This window comes from Hyperoodon ampullatus, assembly GCF_949752795.1.
Source record: "Hyperoodon ampullatus genome assembly, chromosome: 8".
In the NCBI taxonomy this organism is placed as follows: domain Eukaryota; kingdom Metazoa; phylum Chordata; class Mammalia; order Artiodactyla; family Ziphiidae; genus Hyperoodon; species Hyperoodon ampullatus.
In genome coordinates this window covers 51,418,154-51,444,574 of record NC_136921.1, presented here as the reverse complement: position 1 = coordinate 51,444,574, position 26,421 = coordinate 51,418,154, and positions in this window count along the sequence as shown.

Here is a 26,421-nt window from a genome sequence, read left to right as displayed (position 1 = left end):
AATGAGAAAGTAATATATAAAACTTTAATAAGAAATAGAGATTACAAAATAATCATTTAACCTTTTATGCAAATGCTTAAGCATTTTCACACACTTGTTAAATAAAACATACATAACTCAAAATGCTAAATAATTCTAGTTTTTGACTAAATCCTCTAAATAATATGTTGGTGAAAACTTAAAGTTATCTAATAAGGTATACATGACCTTGTTTATTTAGTATTTATCATAGATGTCAAAATGATCATGGTTAAAACCAATTTAAGCATTTATAGAATACCATTTAGATTTGGGCAGACTATTAATGCAATATGTTCCAAGAAGGAAAAGTCACCCATTCTAAGAAAAGGCCATGGAGGATGAGATATCTGAGCTGGCCCATTAAAGATGTGCAAGATTTAGGTAAGGAGAGTGGGAAAGCTTTTCCAAAGCAACCAAATAAGATGGATTAGCAGATCAGGGACTAGACAATATAAATGAGGTAGGTATTTTCTCCTGTTGGAAAGTATTGGGAAGGAAAGCTTGAAAATTAACTAGAGTGAAATCATGGTGACATGTTAGGGAGATTTATTTTGTAGTGGAGAGCAGAATTGATGGAGTATGTGAGAAACTAAAATAAGAGAGGCCAAGTCAGAGATTATTTATAGTTTAGGTATGCATGACCTTGTTTATTTAGTATTTATACCCAACAGTCATTACTGATGTCATTAATATGGACACGGTCATTGTGGAAATGAAAAGAAAGGTATAGGTGTGAGAACTCTTGAAGGAAGGACTGAAAAGAATTAATGACAGCTTGGATTGGGGAGGTGACAGAGAAAATGCAGGCAAAGGAGTCTTGATGCTTGAACCTTAATGGAGAAAACAAATGAGAAATGAACTACCATGAGCAGAAAAAGAGAAATTAGAAGGAGAAGCCAGTTTTGAGGGGAAAGTGATAATTTTATTGGGCTTTAGGTTGAGAGGGTAATGCCCAAGTAGAAAAGTTTAGAAGGTAGACAGAAAGAGACCTTGTATTCAGTAAAGAGATCACAGATTTGGAAATTATTTTCTTAAAAAAATGGTAATTGAGGTATAGCAGTGAAACTAAACTCTGAGAACTGGAGTGTAGTAGGAGAGCTTTGGGAAACACCTACCTCTAGGGGGAAGGAGCAGGGGAGAGAAGTCAGTACAGGTAGTCTAGACGCCAAGGATCTGGGTTGGCCTGGAAGCAGGAAAATCAAAGTGTGAGACAAAAATTCAGTTTCAAAAAGGAGGTGGCTAATTTTAACAAGAGAGTAAAAATATATTTATAAAGTTTTCTGTTAAAAGAATATGAAGGAGAAATGTAATAATCCTTGTAGAATGGGCCCAGGAAGTCTGTTAAAGCATGTAGGAATATGTAAGTAGGAGACATTTCTAGAGCTTGGTCAGGTGGTTTTCCATATTTCCTTAAAAAAAAAAAATCCAAGAAAATAAACAAAACTCAGTCAAATAAACTTAAATAGATGTATAAAAAACACTTTACTGGTGAAACTATCAATTTCTCTTTGTTTCATCTTCATTTTTATTACTGTGTTAAATTTTCACTATAATTTTTTAAAAGCAGAATTCCTAAAAAGAGGGTAAAGGAATTGAATTAATGTTCTTTAATTTCTCTGGGGAATATTACCCCAAAGAAAGAATAGATTTTGGTAGGTGGACAACAGAAATTTCTTTTCAGAGAAGAATGACTTAGTAATTCTAATTTAGAATATTTGAAGTGCAGAATCTTCATTTCCTAAACCAGTTTGGAAAAAAGAAAGAGTCTTTAGAATTAGCATAGCATTTTTTTAAATTAGTGAGAATAGGGAGAGGTGTGAATTGTAGCTTTAGATGTGTGGAGAATTTAATAAGAAGTTTAGTAGGTTTACTATGAACTCTTAACATTCCAAGTTAACATAATTTTCATTTTCTTTTTTTATATCTGCTATTAGAACATACTTGGAATTAATTTCTAAAACTTCACTTACTTGAGCTTCCTACTGCTTTTTACATGTCTTCATGTCTACTGTGAAATGATAGAAAAATATTTTATACATGAATTATTTTAAAATAATAAGTTAACAGAAATGAAGTTTATTTCCTACATTTGTAAATAACTTCTTAAGTTTTATGGAATGCTTGTCAAGACTGAAAAAAATAAACCTGTCAAGATTTTTAAAGATAACACTAAAAGGTTTTCAAAGCCAAGATACATTTATAAAATAGTTTGTTCCATTTTTCTGATTTATATTAGAATTATTTTTACAGTGTTGATTCTTGTTTTGGATGATGAAATTGAATGAGTGTTATTAAGGACTTGAATTTTTTTGGGAATATTGTCTGTATAGCAGATAAACAGATCTACTGCAGATTTGAACTCTGGACCCCTATGTCGAATGGGAACTGTTTTGCTTTCATACTACCATATTTTTTTTCCTAGGATTTCTTAATTTTCTATCTCAGAGTCTGCTGCATCTGTATCTTATTCTAAATGGAAAAGAAAAAAGTCAAAAGTTGGGATATTTAGAAAAATTTTGGACAGGAATATTTAATTTGACATGTATTTAATGCCTGCATAATAAGCATATGGCAAGATTGAAATACAATAATATCTCCTCAAACATGAGATCCCAATATAAAAATTTGAGATCAGATGAAGTAAATTTGTAGCTCATTTTGGTAACTTAGATTTTAGATTTCATTGTATGTGAATTGTGACTAATAATTCTGGAGATACTTAGAAAAAAGGCAACTGGGAGTTGGGATATTAAAAATGGAAATAAATCTAATGGTAGAAAAGGAACAGAAATTTTTATAACAACTGGGAAAGATACTGAAAGATAAGTGAAAGAAAAACTGGGCTTTAGAAAGTTCCCCATAGCTTCCAAGAGGAAGGGAGGTTACTTGGTTGAGACCTCAATGTGCTAAGCACGTGGAAACCTGGAGAGATCAGGAAGCTGGCAGTGGGGAGATGGGAGTCAATTCTGAGTCATAAAGTTGAAAAGACCATGGTCATTTAGATATAGTCGCAGACAAAGAAAGAAGATGCTTTGAAGTATTTGTGTTATCTGCAACAAAGCTTAATTAATTTATAAGCATGTCATTAATACTGGAGAAGAGAGGTGGGGGGAGAGGGAGATTCTGAAAACTTAAAGCATGCAAGTGTATAATACCTACTATTGCTAATTTTGATGTGTAAAATGCATGGTCAACATCTTTATTTAGTATGCTGTTTTCATAATTTTGTTTTACAAATGTAAAAGTATTTTTTAGGCTTCTCACAGATTTAGCTATGACATTGTTTTCCCAACCCTGTTCTTCTCCTATGGCTTTAATTTTTTGACTGTAAATTATGCCACAGGAATTTTTCTGGACTTGAACCCTCATGGTTTGGGGGAAACTATTACATGTTTCAAGAAAAATTGGGCCAAGTTTGTATAAAAGGATTTAAAAGAGTAAAGCTGGACATACCTAAAGCAATTTTGGCTGATTTCCAGTAGCCATAAAATAATGCAATTTAAAATGGACATGTCTAACCTACCAGTGAACTTTCAAAATGAAAATTTCCACCTATTAGACATTGAGACAATCTTTCCCCTCCCCAAATCCAAGTCTCATCATCTTAAAAGCTGAGATTCTCTGCTAAGAGCCTAGAGTAACCTCCTTTAAGTCCTGGAATATAAAGGTGAAGATAGATATGCCTTTATGTAACTTTGGATCTCAGGATTCATGAGCCCTTGAATATAACTGATCTCATATTAATAGCCAAATTAATAACCACATTCCACAGCTCTGAGTCACATTGCCAAATCTCTTCAAATAGTATCCCTCGGGATACTGTCCTCAGACACAAATATGCTGACATTTTCTACTTTGGTCTCCTCACCCAGAAGCTCTGGCACAGCTGCTGTTGTTAAGGGTACATCTTTCCATGTGGCCAGCACCATCTATACTCTCTTCCCTTACATGTGCTCAGGCTTCAGCTTAAATGCCACATACACAGAGATGGCTTCCTTGTCCTTTCCCCATGACTGCCACCGTAGCTCTTTGTACTTCTTCCTTGCAGACTTGCATACTTGTAATTATTTAACTGACTTCTGTCTTTCTTCAATTTTAAGACATTCCCTGACACAAATTTTTAACATTTAAAAATTTTGATGTTTCTTATAATTGAAAAAAATCATTTTAGGTGATACATAAATATATATGTATTTTTTAATCATGGAGAAGTTATTGAAACAATGGTGTATCTTACAATTGAGAGCATTTTGCAACTTGCTTGGAATCTTTTTTTGGGAATGTGATTGGGTCTGAATATATTAATTACTCATTCTTTTAAGTTCAGCCTTATTTGGCATTAAGAATCCAGGAAATTTCTACATCAAATTATGAATTATTTCATTTATAAAAAGTACTGTACAATGTTAAGGTACAAATGTCACAGTCAGACCTGGCTCTTGTCTTAGTCATGCTGAGGTAATATGGTCTATAAATATAATTGGTATATGGTATAATATGGTATTATATATATGTATGCAATTGATTTTTTTCAATTATAAGACACATCACAAATTTTAAAATGTTAAAAAATATTGGAGTGGGCATGTCTTAAAATTGAAGAAATACAGGGACTTCCCTGGTGGTGCAGTGGTTAAGAATCCACCTGCCAATGCAGGGGTCACAGGTTCAATCCCTGGTCTGGGAAGATCCCACATGCCATGGAGCAGCTAAGCCCGTGAGCCACAACTACTGAGCGTGTGCACCTAGAGCCCGTGCTCCGCAACAAGAGAAGCCACCACAATGAGAAGCCAGTGCACCGCAGTGAAGAGTAGCCCCCACTCGCCACAACTAGAGAAAGCCCGCACACAGCAATGAAGACCCAACACAGTCAAAAAAAAAAATTGAAGAAATACAGAAACTTTTAAATAGAGTATACATATAGATTGTAAATATATATATATATATATATATATATATATATATATTTTTTTTTTTCCCTTTCTTCCCTTCTCTGTTCTAAACTATAAGGGGACTGGAGAAAACTCTTGTTCATCCCTCTCCAGTGACTAGCACAGTACCCTGCATGTAGCAGGGCCTCAGTAAATATTCGAATGATTGGACCTTTGTCTTGCTCACTCTTCTTTTGATCCTAATGACACTCAGGTAGAAAATTAGTTACCTGTGGACAGGAACCATTCATTTATTCAACAAATATTCATTTTGTGCCACTAATCACTGTGTGAGGTGCTGGCATATATATATATATATATATATATGTATATATATATATATATATATATATGTATACACACACACACACACACACACACACACACACACACATACACACATATATATATAGTGCTGGATCATATATAGTGATGGCAGGAGTCCCTGTGACAAGTTCCTGTCATAATTAAGTGGAACAAATAATTACATTATGCGGCAAGTGCTTGAATAGAGGCAAATATGAAAGTAGCTGAAGAAGTGTGACTGATTCCCTGGAGGAGAATAGGATAGCCTCACAGAGTGGTTAGCTTGGAGCTGTACCTAAATGAATGAGTAATTATTTAATAAATTCATACCCAACACATTTCTAAAAGCAAATTGCAAAGTACATACAATGCAACAAAATAAGCATAAAAAGATAAATCAGTATGATTAGAAAATAAAGTTCGAATAATAAGATGGAGCCAGAGGGAGACTAAATGCAAAACTATTTGCCATAAAGTCCTACACAGTTGCCCATTCTATGTGATTACATATTATTATATAATTCTTTTACATATATATATATATGCACATATATATGTGTATATATATATAAACTGGGAATTCAGGGATTGGTGGAATGGTAAGACAACCTGTTTTCAGTAATGAATCCAGTGGTTGTACGCTGAATGGATTGAGAGCCAGGGAAGAGAGCAAGACTAGGTGTAGGGAAACCAAGAAAACCAACTAGGAAACTCTTGGGGCTTCCTAACCTGGGGCAGACCCAGATCTGCCTTGGAAGGTATACCAGCCAGGTAATCCTGCGATCCCAGGTGTCTGACCTTGTTTCTTAGCTTTCTAAGCCACACTGGCTCTTTGGTGTTTATTCTAGAATTTAAGGACAAAGAAAAGTCCTCCTGCTCATCAGGTCCTTTCAGAAATGGCAATAAAATAGGTCAGTTATGGGCAGTGAGGATCTGAACTAGGGCATTGGCAATGGTGGTATACAGTTAGGGAACAGATTTTGATTCTAGGAAATCAGGACTGCTTTCACCTGTGTTTTGTTTTTCCCTTCAATGGCCATACTTTTTTTTTGTTGCTGTTCAACAGATATTGCTAGGGGGACCACAGATCTGATATTCTAATAACTTATGCATTATATTTTGGGCTGTAGCCTCAAGGACAGTTATTACACATCAGTCAAAACTGAGTATGGTATGCTGTGTTCATCTGGTGGCACTGCTTAGGAGAGGTAGAATTTCTAAAGGTTACGTCAACTCTGATTTCTACCAGAAGATCATGGATCTGCTTTTGATCCCCTGAAAACAGATGAATAGTTTCACTTAGTTTCTGAAATTATGAGAGGTGTGTGCACCTTCAGTTTCTAATTGCTGAGAGGCTATGACTTGGTGATCTTGAAACTGGCAGTTATAATTTCACTTTTAATAACTCGTTCTGACCTAAGCAGACACCTCTCAAGAGAAAGGAAAGCGTAGATAATGACTGTCAGGAGTGTATAAAAAACAACATAATGTGATTTCAGATCAGCAGATTTGCCACAAAAATTGATTAGTGCATCTTAAGGTGGGACAGGCCTAAAAGGAATTGGGTGAAAGTCCAACATAGTTCCTTTAAAGGGTGATTATTCTTATCATCCACCCTTTTCCTCAGCATTCTGCCTTTGTTCTACCTTACTTTGACACTTTCCTTTATAAATGTGAGTGTGCCTGTACTGAATTTAAATTGTGAAACAGTTACATGAGTTTAAAGTATTAATGACTAGTTAGGCCATTATTTTGAAACAGCCAAAAAAAAAAAAAGAAAGATCATTATGAAAGAAAAGTAGGATCACACAGGAATTTTAAGACCAGAGTGTCTCTGTTTAATGATTTGTAAAAGAAGTAGGAAGCATTTTCTGTGAAAACTGCTAATTATTTTGGTTTTCCATAATGAAAACCTGTGATGTTGTTTAAATGTCTCTGTTCATTAGTTTACTCTGTTACACTGGTACATTTGTTTGCTTTGTGTATTTTCTCACTTTTCTGCATCAGATAAGAGCGATATCATATCTATGAGTTTAAAGTTTTTGGAAATGATGGCAATAAGCGCTTGACCTTGAGAATCAATGACTTTTAAAATTGTGTTACTTCAGGATGAGAAGGACTATTCCAGTCATCCTTTTGGTCTGGTATTTCACTTATCATCATGTATCTTGGAAGATGGTTCTTTATTCTGCTTTGTCAGAAACATCCACAAATCAAATAATTATTGATATACACTTGGTAACTTATGTCTAGAAATAAATTTAAAGGTTACTAAAGAAATTAACCTTGGTAACAATTGTTTTTGCCATGCTGATGGCTCTTAAGGTATGATTTAATTGTACATGTCTGTGGAAGGCTTCTCAATGACACTGCTGTTCAAACAAGAAAAGGGACAAGGTTCTAAGATCAAACACCAGAAATAGCATGTCCTGTCACACTCAGAGTTCAAGAATTTTTGGAGCCCAGATTTTTCTTAAATTTGATCAGAATAGGGATTGTGACTTTACCCTCTTTTTTCACCCCCTGCCCACTGTCTGCTTTGCCTTTGCTTGTGCTGACTTATTGCTTCTTGTTTTCTCCTCACAAGCCTTTTAGTATGTGGTAGAGGTATGCAGGAGAGTTTACAGCTAGGCTCAAAAACACTTCCTACCTGAGTCACTGCTGCAGATTTAGGCGTGCTGATTGATCTTCTATCTAGAGTCCAAGGCCTCTGTACCTGTCCAGCAAGTTCTCTCTGCCCTCATCATCTGTCTTCTCACCCCTCACCCAGGTGAAAGTCAGATGTGATTCAGCAAACAATGCACAGTGTCACAGTGGGCAGACCCAGATCTGCCTTGGAAGGTATACCAGCCAGGTAATCCTGAGATCCTAGGTGTCTGACCTTGTTTCTTAGCTTTCTAAGCCACACTGACTCTTTGGTGTTTATTCTAGAATTTAAGGACAAAGAAAAGTCCTCCTGCTCATCAGGTCCTTTCAGAAATGGCAATGAAATATTAGCAATCAGGGAAAAATAAAATTAATAGTAAATTTATATAGTAAATTCCTCTGAAATTGTCTAGGTAAAATAGAGATGGAATACTGAGTACCTATTTTGTGCTGTGCTCTGTGCTTTTTCCTAGAAGTCTTGTTGGAGAAATTCCTTTATGTCTGTTGTCTGTCTTTTCACTTGCCACGCTCTCTGTCAGACTGCTCACCTCTCATATTTGCTAGGCTGCTTGCTATTTTACACGTTTGGCATCATCCCAGTTTAGACTGACTCCAGGAAGCCCTGAGATTTCTGTAGGTACGATGGCAATGTGGTAAGGAAGGAAATGGACTGACTGCAAGTCGTGATTGAGAAAATGCACAGAAAAAGACTTTAAGTAGTAATTATATTTCTTGGATGAGACCATTTCTCCCTCTGCCTAGGAAGGTGTTTATTTTCCCTCTTCTCATTACATATTTACATAGCTACTATGGATGGCTAATGTGATATCTTCCAATTTTGAAACATATAAAATTTTGAAACATATAACATTGTATTCTAACGGGAGAAGAAAACTTCCTTTCACAGATTTCAGAACATCAGTGGTACTTCCAAGATATTTTATTAAAAACATCTCTATCTAGTTCTCACTGACTTACTGTTGAAGAGTCTGCACCATCTCTCAGATCTACATTTCTCTGTTGGCCTTGTTCTCGGGGAACAGACCTCTATGTGGTGAGAAACATAGCCCCTGCAGCTCTGGGTACATGGTCCTTAAGTTAATGATCTTAGAGGAAGCACGAGTGCCTTTACAGAAAGCTTTCACAAAAGTTCTAGGGGCATGTTTGATTGTCCTGCCTTGGGGCATGTGCTCCTTCCTGGGGCTGGGTCAGCCTGACCTGAATCATATAAACTAAAGATTACTCCAGGGAAAGTGATTCCCCGAAGGAAAAGCATACTAGGCAGACACACGAAGGTCTATTTCAATAAATATGATAAATTTTTTTTTTTTTTTTTTTTTTTTTTTGCAGTACGCGGGCCTCTCACTGCTGTGGCCTCTCCCGTTGCGGAGCACAGGCTCCGGACACGCAAGCTCAGCGGCCATGGCTCACGGGCCCAGCCGCTCCGCGGCATGTGGGAACTTCCCGGACCGGGGCACGAACCCGTGTCCCCTGCATCGGCAGGCGGACTCTCAACCACTGCGCCACCAGGGAAGCCCGATAAAATTTTTAGATAACTGGATGAGGTTATTAAGAAGTAAATGAAGTAGGAAAACTTAAATCTGACTTAGCAGCTGATGTGAGGGTGATCTTTTCCTGGGTTGTTTTCTGTCCCACTGTAATGAAGACTCTTAAGGGGCTCACAGTTTTATAGGATTCCAAATGGGAACATTTCTTTTATCTGATATGGAGTATATACATAGCATTTCCACTTATATTCACTGAGTAGTTTTTTTCCCTCTAAGGCAGTGATCTTCAGTATGGAAAAGTAATAGATTAATACTTTCAAATTTAGATAACAGAATTATTAATTTTGTTTGATCCCTATAGGCTAGAAAAGCACATTGATACAAAATGAGAAAATGTGTCTTCACAGTTTTTAATAGTGGATGAGTATAGCCTTCATCAGCACTATAAAGGCAGCTAATTAATAGCTAGGTAATAGTTATGTATATTTATAAATGTTTAACTAAGTGTTTTAAAAAGTTCCACTAGAATGTAACCATCCTTGTGGAGTCAGGCAGCTCTCAATACATACATGCCCACGTACACTCATCTCACTCACAGGGCTCAGAGTGACTGCTTTCCTGGAAAGGAAAAGAAAAGAAACAGCTTTGTTACTCAATTCTCTGGGAGGAAGATTACTGAGATGGGAGGATGAGGTTGTAGTGACTGAGCTGCTCTGGGAGGGTGTTGGGGGGCGGGAGAGAGACAGCTGAACTTTTCCATCCCTCAACAATGTCTCCATAACTCCTAGGAGTCACAGACATACAATTTGAAAAACACTGAAATAAAAATCAATAATGGGATTAAAATCACCTTATAGCATTACAACGAATTCCTTGAGATAGATACTCATCTGTGGTTTTCACTTGTGTGTATATATGGTGATATTAATAATATTTGACTATTGATGTGATATAGGCACCCAACCAGCATTGCTAGTCAGAGCAGACTCCAGCTGTAAACATCTGGAACACCTTACAGCTATGTTTCAGCTGGATATCATCCCTGTATACCTATATGCAAAGTTATGAATATTACTATTAATAAATATTTTTACCTGTCAAAATACATACTCTATTTCTATTTCAGTCTATTTCATTTATATCAAAATGATCTCTGGTAAAAAGTTTTACTGGGAATTTTATAGTTTCCTAGCTATTGACAACATACATATCTAATTTGTCATTAGATATATTCTACCTAAAGACTGTATTTTCTTGGAACATTAGTTATCTGATTGACTAGCTAATGGTTAACATTAAGTCCACGAATATTTCTAGGCTCCTACTGTGAGCCAAGCAATGTGTTGGTCTCTGGGTACACAATAAAAAGATAAGGTTGTTACCCTGTGGACCTTATAGCTCCACTGGGGGTATGGATAATGGACAATTTCAAAGCAGAGTAATAAATTTAGTAATAAATTTAGCTGTCCTCCACATAGAGCTGGGTACTGTATCCAGGATACAGTTATCTCATATTGGCTATAATTCTTTATGCCTCATTTAGCTTGTACATTATTTGAGGGTAGGAGCATTATCATTCTAATATTGGCACCTTGAGTGATGCCTATCACAGCATGGATGTTAGGGGTTCGATGTACCTCTCGTCCCACCTTGTTTTTGAATTTTGGTGTGTATACATTAAGACTTACTACACAGATGTGAACAGTATTGTTTTTATTACTCTCTTCCAGTATCTCAAATAAACTACGTTGGGGAACAAGGCTTGGATAAGGAAGTTTATGAGGGACTTCCTGCTTCCTGCCCACTGAATTAGAAATAAGTGTTGTACTACATACCTAGCCTCACTTTATCACCCAGTTACATGCAACTAGTCAATAAACCACAGGGTTGGACACAGATAGTGGAAGAAAGCCCATAACACATGACAGGAGGTGAGGGACCAAATTTCTGCCTTTAGGCATATAGCCCTGCCCACCAGTAAAACATGAATTCAGGAATGTCAATCAATGTCAATACATGTCAGGCTCTCAATCCCATTAACCATCCCTCCTTCATACGCTAAAATGACTATACACAAACAAATTTTCTCAGCATATGTAACCATATACACTTAGTAACTGAAAATCTGCAAGTTCCATTCAAGCAAAGGTTTGGATGACTGTCTGACTGAAATATTGTATACTATTGGATGGATGATTGGACCTGATGATTTAAAAGTGCCATTTAACCCTGAGAATCTATGTTCCTTTATCTTTTATATTCATTTCACCTGAAATTATTCAGTATCCTTGGGATTTGGTAAATCTGGACTTGGGAGTATTCCAGTTCATGGAGCGGGACTGGGCCTATGAGGAAATTCTATTTCTCTTAGGTTTATTTTCTTTCAGTCAGTATTTGGCCTTGCTGCAAGATGGGCACAGATTGGTTGCAAATTGTAACCAAATACTGTAGGCATCAGTGCATATGCATGAACACCAAGAAAGCTTTTGCTTAATGAGAATCTGTGAGCCCTTTGGTGTATTGGCTATGGTCTGGTGACCACCAAAGTTATAGGATGAAGCTTTAGTTAATTTCTTTATTAGGTATGATCTCTATAAGCCGTAACTGTAAGATAATGCCTATCATGATTTTGGAGAGTAATCTAAATCTTGATCATTTGCCTGAAAAATACAGAGAAGTGTATTAATTCTTAAAATATAGCATGTTTAATGAAGATTGGGGATAAATGATCTCACTGATTGGTGTGTACTTAGCAAACAATTTCAGGTATAGTAGGACATGAATACTGTAGGAAGGAGTGCTGAGTCTCTTGCCTTGAGGCTGTATGGCAAGCACACATTTCTTCTTGCTCATTTCCTTGTTTATTTATAACACTTTTATTTAGGATGGATTGATGGGTACTGAGGGAAATTATGGGGTGGGTGATAGAGGGGCCAGCTAAAGTGCCCAATCCAACCTTTGGTATTTGCCTTTGTTCTTTACTGAGAAGAATTATTTTCAGTCTTTATGTATCAAAGTTCATTTTAATTTTATTTATTAGAGCAACAGTTGATATTTTTCTGGTACCATTAATTCAATAGTTTATGGAAGAATTTTAGATTTGTTGGTCATATTACTGTAAATAGAATGGTACAGAGCACAATAAAAAGGCTAGAAAAATATAATACATTGTGGCTTAAACCTGTAATAATATTTTATAGGAAATATATAAAATGTTATGTATATTTTAACATTAGGTTAACAAATAAATATTTTATTTCAGAGGAATTTCTGGTCAGGAAATTGAAATTTAGCGATTTTGAGGCAATAGAATTAAAGATGTTGACACATTCACTGTTGGATAATTATATAACCTTGTAAAGTTTCAGGCTCTTTATTCCTATTTTTTGAAAAATGGAAAACTCTCTGGCTCATTATCTTTTGGTGTATATGGCCCCATGGCCTTATTTAAGTATTTTTCTGAATGACTACTGAAATTGCTTTAGTAAACTTGCCAGGTAACAACTTTTCACAGATTGATGATAATCCGTGAAGAAAAGTTCTTTAGTGCACTTATCTGTGCTCTGTTCTTTTATTTGTGTTATTATGAAAATATCTTTGTTGTAAATTATAACATTCACATGGACAAGTGCAAAAAAATCGAAGCATAGTATAATAAATTGTTACAAAGCAAACGTCTCTGTAACATATTCTAGGTTGAAAATTAGAATATGAACAACTTTCAAGAAGCCACTCCTCCCGGGTAATTCCTCTGCTTAGTGAGAGGGTATCACTGTACTGATTTTTTTTTCTCTCTTTTTTAATCGCAGTTCCCCCTCTTCTATTTTAATGCAAAAGCAGCCATCTTCATGAATTTGATGAGTATCCTTCCTCTCCAATTTTTATATGTTTGCAATAAATCTGCGTACACATAAATAATGTATGGCACTACTTTGTGAGTTTACAACTTTTTCATAAATAGTATCATGCTGTATATGTGTCATTCTGATGCATTATTCAGTATTATGTTGTAAAATCTTTTCATATTGTTACATGTAGTTTCGATTCACTTTGTTATACAGCAGAAACTAACACAACATTGTAAAGCAATTATACTCCAATAAAGATGTGAAAAAAATATGTATATAATTCCAAAAAAAAAGAAACCACTGTACTGATTTTTGTGATCAAAATGCCACTGCATTTCTTTCTTAACCACCTATGTATGCATTCCTTAACAATATAGTTTTTGAAATTTATATAAATGGTACTATACTGCAAGTAATTTTTTTTGCCTTGCTCTTTTGTTCAATATCATGTTTAAGATTCTTTGATCTTTTACTTCATTTTGAGAAACTTTGTTTTCCATGTGAGATAATTGTCAGGATTGCTTGGGATTGTCATTAGCAGGTATTTGTCTCACCTCTTCTCTTTTCTTCCCAAGTTTTGTTCCTCTAGTTGATTCTTTTAATGCACAATTACAGATAGATTCTAATTTACTTTCCATGATCCTGTTTCACTGGTAGAGGATTTTTGATTGCTGTTTTTTCTACCCCTTGGATTATCATGTAAATTTATAGAGTGCAAAGATTTTGAACAGAAGGGAAAGGATTAGATGTTGCCCTTTAGAATGACTGAATAAACTTACTAGAGAAGCATATGGTATGAAATATGGCATGAAAGGAATTGACTGATAACAAGATGATTTCAGGGAAAAGGGTGTCTACAGTTTCAAGAAAAGAAGCAACAAAGGAAGAAAAACAGTTGGCATCTTCATATATAGTAACCTTTTGGCTTGGAAAATTCAGCATTCTGACAAAACAATTTCAAACTTATGACAGTGCTAGAGAAATAGGTTGATTGAAGGATATATTCAATATATACAATATATTGAATATATATTGAATATACATTCAATATATATTCAAAATATTCAATCAAATATTTTGATTGAAGGATTTTCTACCTCTAATCCTTTCAGATAAGGAATGTCATTATATTTGGAGCCTAAATACATATGTTATGGAAAAGAGAAAAGTAAGAGCGAGTTTTTGTTTTTTCGTTTTAACTAGGACAGTCCTATTGTTGACAGCAGCTTGATTTCACAAATCCACAAATATTTCACCCCACGTGTTTCAAGATGCTTTCTGGGGAGTCCCAGCATAAAGATTTGCCCAACACTTCGTTCAGTGAAGTCAACGATAAAAGCGATGTTAGGAATTCACTGGGAGAATTAAGGGCAAAATGAAACATGAGCTTCCATTAAAATAAAGTTATTGTTAATTAAATTCCAACTTCCTCTGTTTATTCTCTAATTTTTTATATTTTTTTAAATTTTTTTTGCTGTACGTGGGCCTCTCACTGCTGTGGCATCTCCCATTGCGGAGCACAGGCTCCGGCCGCGCAGGCTCAGCGGCCATGGCTCACGGGCCCAGCCGCTCCGCGGCATGTGGGATTTTCCCGGACCGGGGCACGAACCCACGTCCCCTGCATTGGCAGGCGGACTTTCAACCACTGCGCCACCAGGGAAGCCCATATTCTCTAATTTTATATGTGGAACTACCATTCACCCAGCCCCTCAAGTCAGAAATACGGAATGATCCTAGAATCACCTTCTTTAGCTTACATACTATCAACTATCAAAATTGTGTTGCTTCTTTCTCTTAAACATTTCTTCGTTAGCATGCCTCCTTTTTCCCCCTCATTGCCACTACCTCAGTTTATGGAAGCATTTCCCATCTACTTGACTGGAAATTATTATTTTTTGCCTCTCTTTTTAAAGATCCTTTTTCCTAGGCATTTGCAGAGGGAAAATTCTGAAACTAAGATTGTCACTTTTCTGTTTAAAATCAATGTTTCTTGTTTAAATTCACTCTTTACCTTTGGGATAAAGCCCAATTTTGATCTCCTCAGCTGTATAAACAAGACTCATCCCTTGTCACTTCCCCACATACACCTAAGGGGTCAGCCATCTCAAAGGACACACACTGTGGTCTTTCTTGCCTTAGTGCCATTATACATCCCTTTAATTTGAACATCCTCATCTGCTTTTTCACTTGGTTAATTCTCACTTATTTAAGATTGAAATCAAGTGACTTCAAGTAATCTTCTGTTAGCTACTCAGATTGTCTTAGGAGAGCCCCCTTCACATTCTACATTTCCTATACTTATATCAATCATAGGGCCTTTATAACATTATCCATATTGTATGTTCCCTCATGCCTGTCTCTGCCACTTGTCTGTGAGCTTCTTGAGGTCCACTTGTGTTCCCAGTGTTAAGATTCTATATGAGGTATAGCAGGTACTCGATATACACATGCAGGAGTCTGGTAAATGCATGGAAGCAGAAGCACCCCCAAAGCATGAGGAACCTTTCCAACCAGAGGCTGGGTGCCCCTGATCCCTTTTGCAGATCAGCCTTACCTGTTTTCCCAATTCACAGAAACTTAACTAGTTCTTTTTTTTTTTTTTTTCTTTCTTTCACTAGAGGTTTTTCCCTTTCTGGTTTTACTTGATTTACCTAAGCAGATCCCTTGCTCAGGCAGTTATAATTGAAATTGTTGTTGAAATTCTTAAAGCATTTAGAAATGGACCATGTTTATATGTAACATACTCAAGTATTGTAATCTATTCACATATGATGTTATTTTTATTGCAGAAAATATTTTAACACTATCATATAATATCACTATCACTTACATTATAATTTCATCATCTCAAATCAATTTCTAGAGGTATACAACATTCTAAGATCTTCTTTTCACATTTTCAGTGCTGGGATATTATAAAGAATTAAACTTGTGCTTTTATTTATAAGGGTCAGAAAACAGTCTTTACAAATTGATATTAGGAGTTTTTCACATAGAGATCTTCCCTTTCATAGTCATATAAATGCTTCCCTTTTACTTTCTTTATATTTTACTGGAATGTCTCTTTTGTTGCATACTCACATGCTTCTTTTTTTTCTAATTTAGAAAAGAAATATCTTCTCTTTAAACATTCTATTATAAGCCAAATTTAGATTTGTTTGGTTTTTCTAATCAGCTTTTCCTAAAATTATTAGTAGTAAGCAAAAATTCATTCAAAATACTGCAGAGAGCTCAAATTCAAATATTGTGTTTATATTCTGTCAAAGACCATGATCTGTTCTTTGAGAATCTTCTTTTGTTTTTCTTAACTCTTCTAGTATATTTTGCATCTTGCCTAAATTAAATTGTTTTAATAACATTAGATGGCATTGCCATCAGACTGTTGTGAGGTTAAATATACATGTGCTTGTAGAAACTAACACAACATTGTAAAGCAACTATATTCCAATAAAAATTAGTTAAAAAATACATGCACTTCAGCAAGATGTTTCCTTTTTGTTAATATCAAGAAAACATTATTTATAATCTCTGAAATACTTGCAAGAGTATTATTACTAGAAGCACAACTGTGGCCATGTCTTTTTGGAAAAAATCCAAATGATGTGCTGTATATGGCTAATAGAACGCTTCTGGATTTTTGGCCCAAATTCTGGCTTATACTCCATTTTCCTTACCAACAATTACTGTAACTATCTTAGGTTTGCCTTGGACAGTATTTTGAATCAATGGCTAAAATGGAAGGACATTTTTGTTCATTACCTAAGTTGAAATTTGTACCTTCTATAACAGGTGTAAAATTAAAGAAAAACAAAAATTTCAACTTTAAGGACAGGGCTGTGGGAATAGACCACCATATTATAGACCACCCTATTATAGTGTAGGCTACACAGGGCTATATTGTCACTGGAGAATTAAAAAAAACAAAATTGACTAAAAGTTGGTGTGCTTTTAATGGTCACTGTGCATGGACTGGCAATTCTAATATCATTGATAAACTCCTTCTCTCTCTCAAAAAAATCAGTCTTTTGCTTATCTAAGTCCTAAACAATTGCTGCGTTTACTATTGAACTTTAATAATAGATACTCACATTAGTACATTCTATTTCTTATCCTTTAAAAAATATTGTATTCAGGAATTCCTTGGTGGTCCAGTGGTTAGGACTCCATGCTTTCACTGCTGAGGGCTTGCATTCAGTCCCTTGTTGGGGAACTAAAGTCCCACAAGCTGCGTGGCATGGCCAAAAAATAAATTAAAAAAAAAAACTAAATAATAACATTGTATTCTACATGGAAGTTAATTTTCAGAACTTTCAGTTATACTTCTGGTCTGACACACATGTGGACTCAGCTATGTGTTTTGAGAGGAAGTTCTTAATAATTTGGAATTGTTCAAGCTGCTTCAGACTCATTCCTTCTTTTTTTTTTTACCCCCCCTTTCCTGTTCTTCTTTTTCTTCTTTCTTTCTTGTTAAAATTTATTCTTAGAAATAATTCTAAAATTCATTCAAATTAAAAATAAAACTGATAGAGGACCTTCAAGATGGCGGAGGAGTAAGATGTGGAGATCACCTTTCTCCCTACAGATACATCAAAAATACATCTACATGTGGAACAACTCCTACAGAACACCTACTGAACACTGGCAGAAGACCTCAGACTTCCCAAAAGGCAAGGAACTCCCATGTACCTGGCTGTGTGGCTGACAGGGTCTTGGTGCTCCATCCAGGTGTCAGGCCTGAACCTCTGAGGTGGGAGAGCCGAGTTCAGGACATTGGACCATCAGAGACCTCCCAGCCTCACGTAATATGAAACGGCAAAAGCTCTCCCAGAGATCTTCATCTCAACACTAAGACCCAGCTCCACTCAACAACCAGCAAGCTACAGTGCTGGACAGCCCGTACCAAACAGCTAGCAAGACAGGAACACAACCTCACCCATTAGCAGAGAGGCTGCCTAAAATCATACTAAGTTAACAGACACCCCAAAACACACCACTGGACACAGTCCTGCCCACCAGAAAGAGAAGATCCAGCCTCATCTATCAGATGAGCAACACAGACACCAGTCCCCTCCACCAGGAAGCCTCCACAACCCACTGAACCAACCTTACCCACTGGGGGCAGATGCCAAAAACAAGGGGAATTACGAAACTGCAGCCTGCAAAAAGGAGACTCCAAACGCATAAGTTAAGCAAAATGAGAAGACAGAGAAATACACAGCAGATGAAGGAGCAAAGTAAAAACCCGCCAGACCAAACAAATGGAGAGGAAATAGGCAGTCTACCTGGAAGAGAATTCAGAGTAATGATAGAAAAGATGATCCAAAATCTTGGAAATAGAATGGAGAAAATACAAGAAGCGTTTCACAAGGACCTAGAAGAACTAAAGAGCAAACAAACAATGATGAACAACACAATAAATGAAATTAAAAATTATCTAGAAGGAATCAATAGCACAATAACTGAGACAGAAGAACGGATAAGTGACCCGGAAGATAAAATAGGGACATAACTACTGCAGAGCAGAATAAAGAAAAAAGAATGACAAGAATTGAAGACAATCTTGGAGACTTCTGGGACAACATTAAACGCACCAACATTCGAATTATAGGGGTCCCAGAAGAAGAAGAGAAAAAGAAAGGGACTGAGAAAATATTTGAAGAGATTATAGTTGAAAACTTTCCTAATATGGGAAAGGAAATAGTCAATCAAGTCCAGGAAGCGAAGAGAGTCCCACAGGATAAATCCAAGGAGAAACGTGCCAAGACACATATTACTCAAACTATCAAAAATGAAATACAAAGAAAAAATATTAAAAGCTGCAAGGGAAGAGCAACAGATAACATACAAGGGAAGTAACCTTGAACTATAATGTATTTCACTGCTGTACTCTCTATTTCCTTTTAAGGATTTTTATGATTATGTGGTTTTCACTAGCCTTCATGTGTACTGTATAGAAATCATTTTACCTTTTATTTTTAAAGGCTATTCTGGTTTGAGCTCTAGTACTACTGGCATAAGCTCAATCCAAAGAAATCTTGGGGACCCAAAGCCTGAGATAGTAAGAACATACTTTGGGATTCACCGTGAAAATGCCCTAATGACTAAAGGTTTTTTTTCTTTAATTAAAAAGGAGGCATTTTTGGAATGTTATCGAGACATCTAAAGCTCCATAAAGAATAACATTTACGTACAATATTTCAGGGAAAAATCACCCCCTTTCTGTAGATGAACTTTTCAAATTATGGAAGTTTCATTAAACCCAAAGTTCATGTGGAGAAAGTGCAAAAGGCAATAGAAAACTGTCCCTGTTAGATTCTTCCTCTGCATCTTATAGATTTTAGAGAGTCCTTGAAATGGAAGTGGGAATCTGTTTATTTTACAATTTACAAAGAAAGAAATAGAGAACTTCAGGAATTTTTGCTTAGGGTTTACAAATTATTGTATTATATCATTTTTTGATGCCATAACCTACCAGGTGACTATGCTATGCCTGGAATTACGTAAAATGAATGGTCAACAGGAGGATGCTTGACTTTTTAGATTTATTTATTTATTTATTTATTTATTTTATTAGTTTCTGCTTTATAACAAAGTGAATCAGTCATACATATATATCTGTTCCCACATCCCTTCCCTCATGCATCTCCCTCCCTCCCACCCTCCCCATCCCACCCCTCCAGGCGGTCACAAAGCACCGAGCTGATCTCCCTGTGTTCTGCGGCTGCTTCCCACTATCTATCTACCTTACGCTTGGTAGTGTATATATGTCCATGCCTCTCTTTCGCTTTGTCACAGCTTACCCTTCCCCCTCCCCATATCTTCAAGTCCATTCTCAAGTAGGTCTGTGTCTTTATTCCCATTTTACCCCTAGGTTCTTCATGACATTTTTTTTTTTAAATTCCATATATATATGTGTTAGCATACGGTATTTGTCTTTCTCTTTCTGACTTACTTCACTCTGTATGACAGACTCTAGGTCTATCCACCTCATTACAAATAGCTCAGTTTCGTTTCTTTTTATGGCTGAGTAATATTCCATTGTATATATGTGCCACATCTTCTTTATCCATTCATCCAATGATGGACACTTAGGTTGTTTCCAGCTCCGGGCTATTGTGAATAGAGCTGCAATGAACATTTTGGTACATGTCTCTTTTTGATTTATGGTTTTCTCAGGGTATATGCCTAGTAGTGGGATTGCTGGGTCATATGGTAGTTCTATTTGTAGTTTTTTAAGGAACCTCCATACTGTTCTCCATAGTGGCTGTACCAATTCACATTCCCACCAGCAGTGCAAGAGTGTTCCCTTTTCTCCACACCCTCTCCAGCATTTATTGTTTCTAGATTTCTTGATGATGGCCATTCTGACTGGTGTGAGATGATATCTCATTGTAGTTTTGATTTGCATTTCTCTAATGATTAATGGTGTTGAGCATTCTTTCATGTGTTTGTTGGCAGTCTGTATATCTTCTTTGGAGAAATGCCTATTTAAGTCTTCTGCCCATTTTTGGATTGGGTTGTTTGTTTTTTTGCTATTGAGCTGCATGAGCTGTTTATAAATTTTGGAGATTAATCCTTTGTCAGTTGCTTCATTTGCAAATATTTTCTCCCATTCTGAGGGTTGTCTTTTGGTCTTGTTTATGGTTTCCTTTGCTGTGCAAAAGCTTTGAAGTTTCATTAGGTCCCATTTGTTTATCTTTGTTTTTATTTCCATTCCTCTAGGAGGTGGGTCCAAAAGGATCTTGCTGTGATTTATGCCATAGAGTGTTCTACCTATGTTTTCCTCTAAGAGTTTGATAGTTTCTGGCCTTACATTTAGGTCTTAATCCATTTTGAGCTTATTTTTGTGTATGGTGTTAGGGAATGATCTAATCTCAAACTTTTACATGTCCCTGTCCAGTTTTCCCAGCACCACTTATTGAAGAGGCTGTCCTTTCTCCACTGTACATTCCTGCCTCCTTTATCAAAGATAAGTTGACCATATGTGCGTGGGTTTATCTCTGGGCTTTCTATCCTGATCCACTGATCTATCTTTCTGTTTTTATGCCAGTACCATACTGTCTTAATTACTGTAGCTTTGTAGTATAGTCTGAAGTCAGGGAGCCTGATTCCTCCAGCTCCGTTTTTCGTTCTCAAGATTGCTTTGGCTATTCGGGGTCTTTTGTTTTTCCAAACAAATTTTGAAATTTTTTTTTCTAGTTCTGTGAAAAATGCCAATGGTAGTTTGATAGGGATTGCATTGAATCTGTAGATTGCTTTGGGTAGTAGAGTCATTTTCACAATATTGATTCTTCCAATCCAGGAGCATGGTATATCTCTCCATCTATTTGTATCCTCTTTAATTTCTTTCATCAGTGTCTTATAATTTTCTGCATACAGGTCTTTTGTCTCCTTAGGTAGGTTTATTCCTAGATATTTTATTCTTTTTGTTGCAATGGTAAATGGGAGTGTTTTCTTGATTTCATTTTCAGATTTTTCATCATTAGTGTACCGGAATGCCAGAGATTTCTGTACATTAATTTAAAATAGAGAAGTCATATATATTTCTTAACTAGGAACATTGTTTTCTCTTTCTGATTTCAGAGAGCAGTCACAAAAGCTCATTGTGTTCATTTTGAATAACTTGCCAGTAAATGAGAGAAATCAGCCAGAAATTGAAAACTAGATGATAAAGAGAGATCAAGAGCAAATACTTCAGAATAATGACATCTTTTTTTTTAAAATTTATTTATTTATTTTGCTTTCTAACAAATTTAATCAGTTATACATATACATATGTTCCCATATCTCCTCCCTTTTGCGTCTCCCTCCCACCCTCCCTATCCCACCCCTCCAGGCGGTCACAAAGCACCGAGCTGATCTCCCTGTGCTATGAGGCTGCTTCCCACTAGCTATCTACCTTATGTTTGGTAGTGTATATATGTCCATGCCGCTCTTTCACTTTGTCACAGCTTACCCTTCCCCCTCCCCATATCCTCAAGTGCATTCTCTAGTAGGTCTGTGTCTTTATTCCTGTCTTACCCCTATGTTCTTCATGACATTTTTTTTTCTTAAATTCCATATATATGTGTCAGCATACAGTATTTGTCTTTCTCTTTCTGACTTACTTCACTCTGTATGACAGACTCTAGGTCCATCCACCTCATTACAAATAGCTCAATTTCATTTCTTTTTATGACATCTTTGATGAGTCTATTACATTGGTATCTTTAAACCATGGGAAATCTTCATGGGAAATTGATGAATGATGGGTAATAAGAATGTAAACAAAGAACCTTCAAGAGAGAATCTTTCATGGTAGTTGGAAACAGAATCAAAGAAACAAAAGGCTGGTCTCTGTGCCAGGTCAGAATAATTAAGGTCAAAAATAGGATCAAATGGACAAGCTATGGAAGGATGTCCGAGAAACTGAGGGTGAGAGAAAAATTCAACAGTGAAGCTATTTGTATTAAACTGCAAAATATTGAAAAGTTAGTGAAACGTATACCTGAGGCTTTTTAATATTCAGTAGAAAAGTAACTATATGTAAATAGTAAGTATCCTCCTTAGTTTTAAATTTGAAGAACAAATTCGTTTTATAGTGTTTATCACAGACCTATAGTATTTTTCCATGTCAGGTGTTATAAAAAGTTTTTGCTGAAAACATTTTCTCAAATATTATTTACATATTTTAAAATATTAACTAAGAACCCAAAGTGTAAAATTTTAAGATTGGGATGATGTATTTTAAATAGTGTTCTAAAACATTTAAATGTTAGCAGAGAAAAATTTTTATTATAACGGTATACTATTTTAACTCAAATTAATATTATTAATTAATATTATTAATGTGAACCTGAAAAAGCAATGAATTTTTATTGATTGGTTAGAATGTTTTATAAATTAAGAACATCAATCTTTTAGGTATTATATGTATTACAATATTTTTCCATCAAAATTTTTTGTAACGGTGAGTACTTGTGGGTGATTACTTAGCACCAGGGACTCTGCTTAATGATGGAACTGAAACAATTAACAGGTTAACCTCATAGTCAGACTCCTTTACTAGCTTCTTTCTTAGGAACCATGCTTAGAAAGTCCTTCCTTATCCCAAGATTTAATAAATATTTACCTATTTTTTCTTTTAACACTTGTGTTTTCAGTTTTTACATTTACATCTTTGACATATTGAGAATGTATTTTGGTATATGGACCATTGAACTTTTAAACAATTTTAGTAGCCCAGCTACAAATAAAATGTTATACATTTATAAGTAAAATATTTAGATATATTTAGAATGTTTAGAATGTTTTCTTTTGGTTATTTCTGAATACTGTATGCTAGCATTTTCTCTCCTCAGCCTTCTTTACTCATTTTGTTGTAATAAATCGGTAGGGTGTTTTAGAGAACTGGCCAGTAGGAAATTGGAAGGCATGACTCTGAGCTTAGGTGTGCCATAGCTGAAAAAGCCCAGTTAGAAAATGTACTTCTCAATACAGAGCTGGAGCATCTTTAAAAAGCAGACACTCCTGTAAAGTTTAGCTAATGTAAACGGTTTTATCAGACATGACACAGGAAGACTAAATTGGATTTCATTCCTCATCTTGATTTAATAATCTCATGTGCAAGTTTATGGTGCCCTTTAGTGTGATTAAAGATCTAAATTACACTTAAGTGTTTATTATTTAACGAGAACATTTTAACAGCTAATGTAGAGCTCTTTGCTGATCTCAGGGTCATACAATTCAATTATTGCCATCCTAAGTGAATTTTTTCTTTTGAAAATGAGAAGCGATTGAGCTCTACAGGGTATATAAACAAATGCACTTTTTTTCATATTATGTAACCTCTCGCTAATCTGGTTTAATGGTGGAGAGAGAAGGAAGAAGGCACCAAGTTTGAACTAACTAAAAATCTGAGTTTAATTAATGAAAATAGGCATCGGAAGACTTAAGCCATATCTGATAGACTCCTGACCTTGAATAGGACACAGTTTCTGACTCTCAGTTTCTACATGTGTAGGAAGGTAATCATATAAGCTTTCTGGACTACCAGTTCTTTGATGAATACACAAGACAATGCATATGAGGGTCTTTGCAAACTGTAAGATACTGTATGCAATTTCTCTATTGTTATTATTAATTTAAATATGGATAATAACCAAAGTGAACAATATGCTTGCTCTGGGTCTGCTTTAAAGAAGAGATGACTCACTTATATTGACTAAATGCATTTGAATATAGTGAGTTAGAGTTTTACAAAGTCTGACTATTTAAACAGGCTAAAATTTTCTCCTTTAATTCTAATAATTCTAACGTGTTTTTTAACTAAGTCACCAACTTTATGAGAAGGTTTATATGTGACATCAATAAATATTAGCACATGGTATTTCAGTCATTATGTGCACAGCAATTAACATAAAAACTCATTCCTCTCATGTATGTATCTGATTTTATTTGGTATCTTTGTTTCCCTTCATTTTGTTATTGGTGACTAGTTTAAGTGGGATAATGAGCAATCTCTCATTTTTCCACTGAATCACTTTCCCATGAAATGCTCCATTTGCACATGTACTATTCATTAAAATCAGAAAAAAACATATTCGTCTCTGTCAGTTTTGAGTCGAGATGTATCCTTTGCAACTGGTTTTGTTACATAGTACCTCTATAATCTTAGGTAAGCTAGTTAACTGCTTTGTGCCTTAGTTTCTTCATCTTCAAAAATGAGTGTAGTGATAAAACCTACTGGGTTGGATTGTTGAGAGGCCTAAATAATATATTTATGAACATAAACTGGAAAAGAGTAAGTATTCAATAATTTTATTCTTTATTGTTTTATCTTGATTTCTAAAACTATGTTAAAAGTGTAAGAACTTCCTAAGTTGCTTCCTCTGTGGTCTGTGTAATTTTGAATGCATAACAAAAGAATATGTTAATTTTTAGATGAGGCTAATACAAAATTCCAATTTCATTGTACACCCACTTAGGTTAAAGTGGTCTTTAGTGAATTATAGATTATTGTTAGTCAAGCAAGTAAATAACTATAATTTCTACCTATTCATTCCCTTGGGGAAAAGCAGATTTATTTTATTAGTTTATTCTTATTTATCCCAGCCACCTCTCTGCTGTTATGCATCTTAGCCAGTCAATAAGAACAGCATTTGCTAATTCATATTGTGTACACAGTCAGCTCCTAGGTGTTTTGATGAGGCAAGGATGAGACTGTTTACAGGGGTATGTGTGTGATGCAAAAGAAGAAAAATGGTCCCTGAGCTGCAAGCAGTGTATGAATTATCTGGACAGACATTACTTATTTCTAAATTGTGTCCTATAATGCCTTGGTAATTTAGAGAAGGAAAAGATGGATGTGGACTGGACTGGTCAGGAATGTGCTTTCGAAAAATTAGCATTTGAACTGTCTTCACTGAACTACAGACATATGGTGTATTAGTCTCCTAGGGCTGCAGTATCAAAAGACCACAAATTGGGTGGGTTAAAAAACCAGAAATTTATTCTCCTGTAGTTCAGGAGGCCAGAAGTCCTGTCACCGTGTCAGCAGGGTTGGTTCTCTCATGGGGACTCTGCAGGAGAATCTGTTCTATGCCTCTCTCCTAACTTTAGCAGTGCACCCTCATCCAATATGACCTTATCTTAAATTGATTATATCTGTAAAGAATTTATTTCCAAATATGGTCACATTCACAAGTATCTTTTTTTGGGGGGGGGACACAATTCAACCAACAACAGAGAGAGAGAAGAGAGAAGAATATCCAAGGCCAGAAAGATAATGTGAATCTAAGCAACACATTTTTGAACTTTCCCAGTTGGTTCTGTTGTTTACTTGAATTTCACCCATTTTTATGGTGTCTGAGCCATTAGAAAATCTGATTGCTTCCTTTTAAAGAAAAATACTGAAACTTCATTTTACATTTAAATTTTGCCATTTAGTTGTTTTTGTCTGTTTGTTTTTTGCTAGCACCAGGATATGACTAGATGAGATTTTATTATTTTTGAATATTGTAAAATTGTCATGTAATCCTTACTTGAAACAAATAGTACTAACAACAAAATTGAAACAATCCCATTTGTTTGCACAGTGGTTCTAGGACTAGCATTTTCTCATATTTCAGGACAAAAAAGTTTCATTAAATTTTCTGCTCAGTTCCTCCTATTTCTCTATTA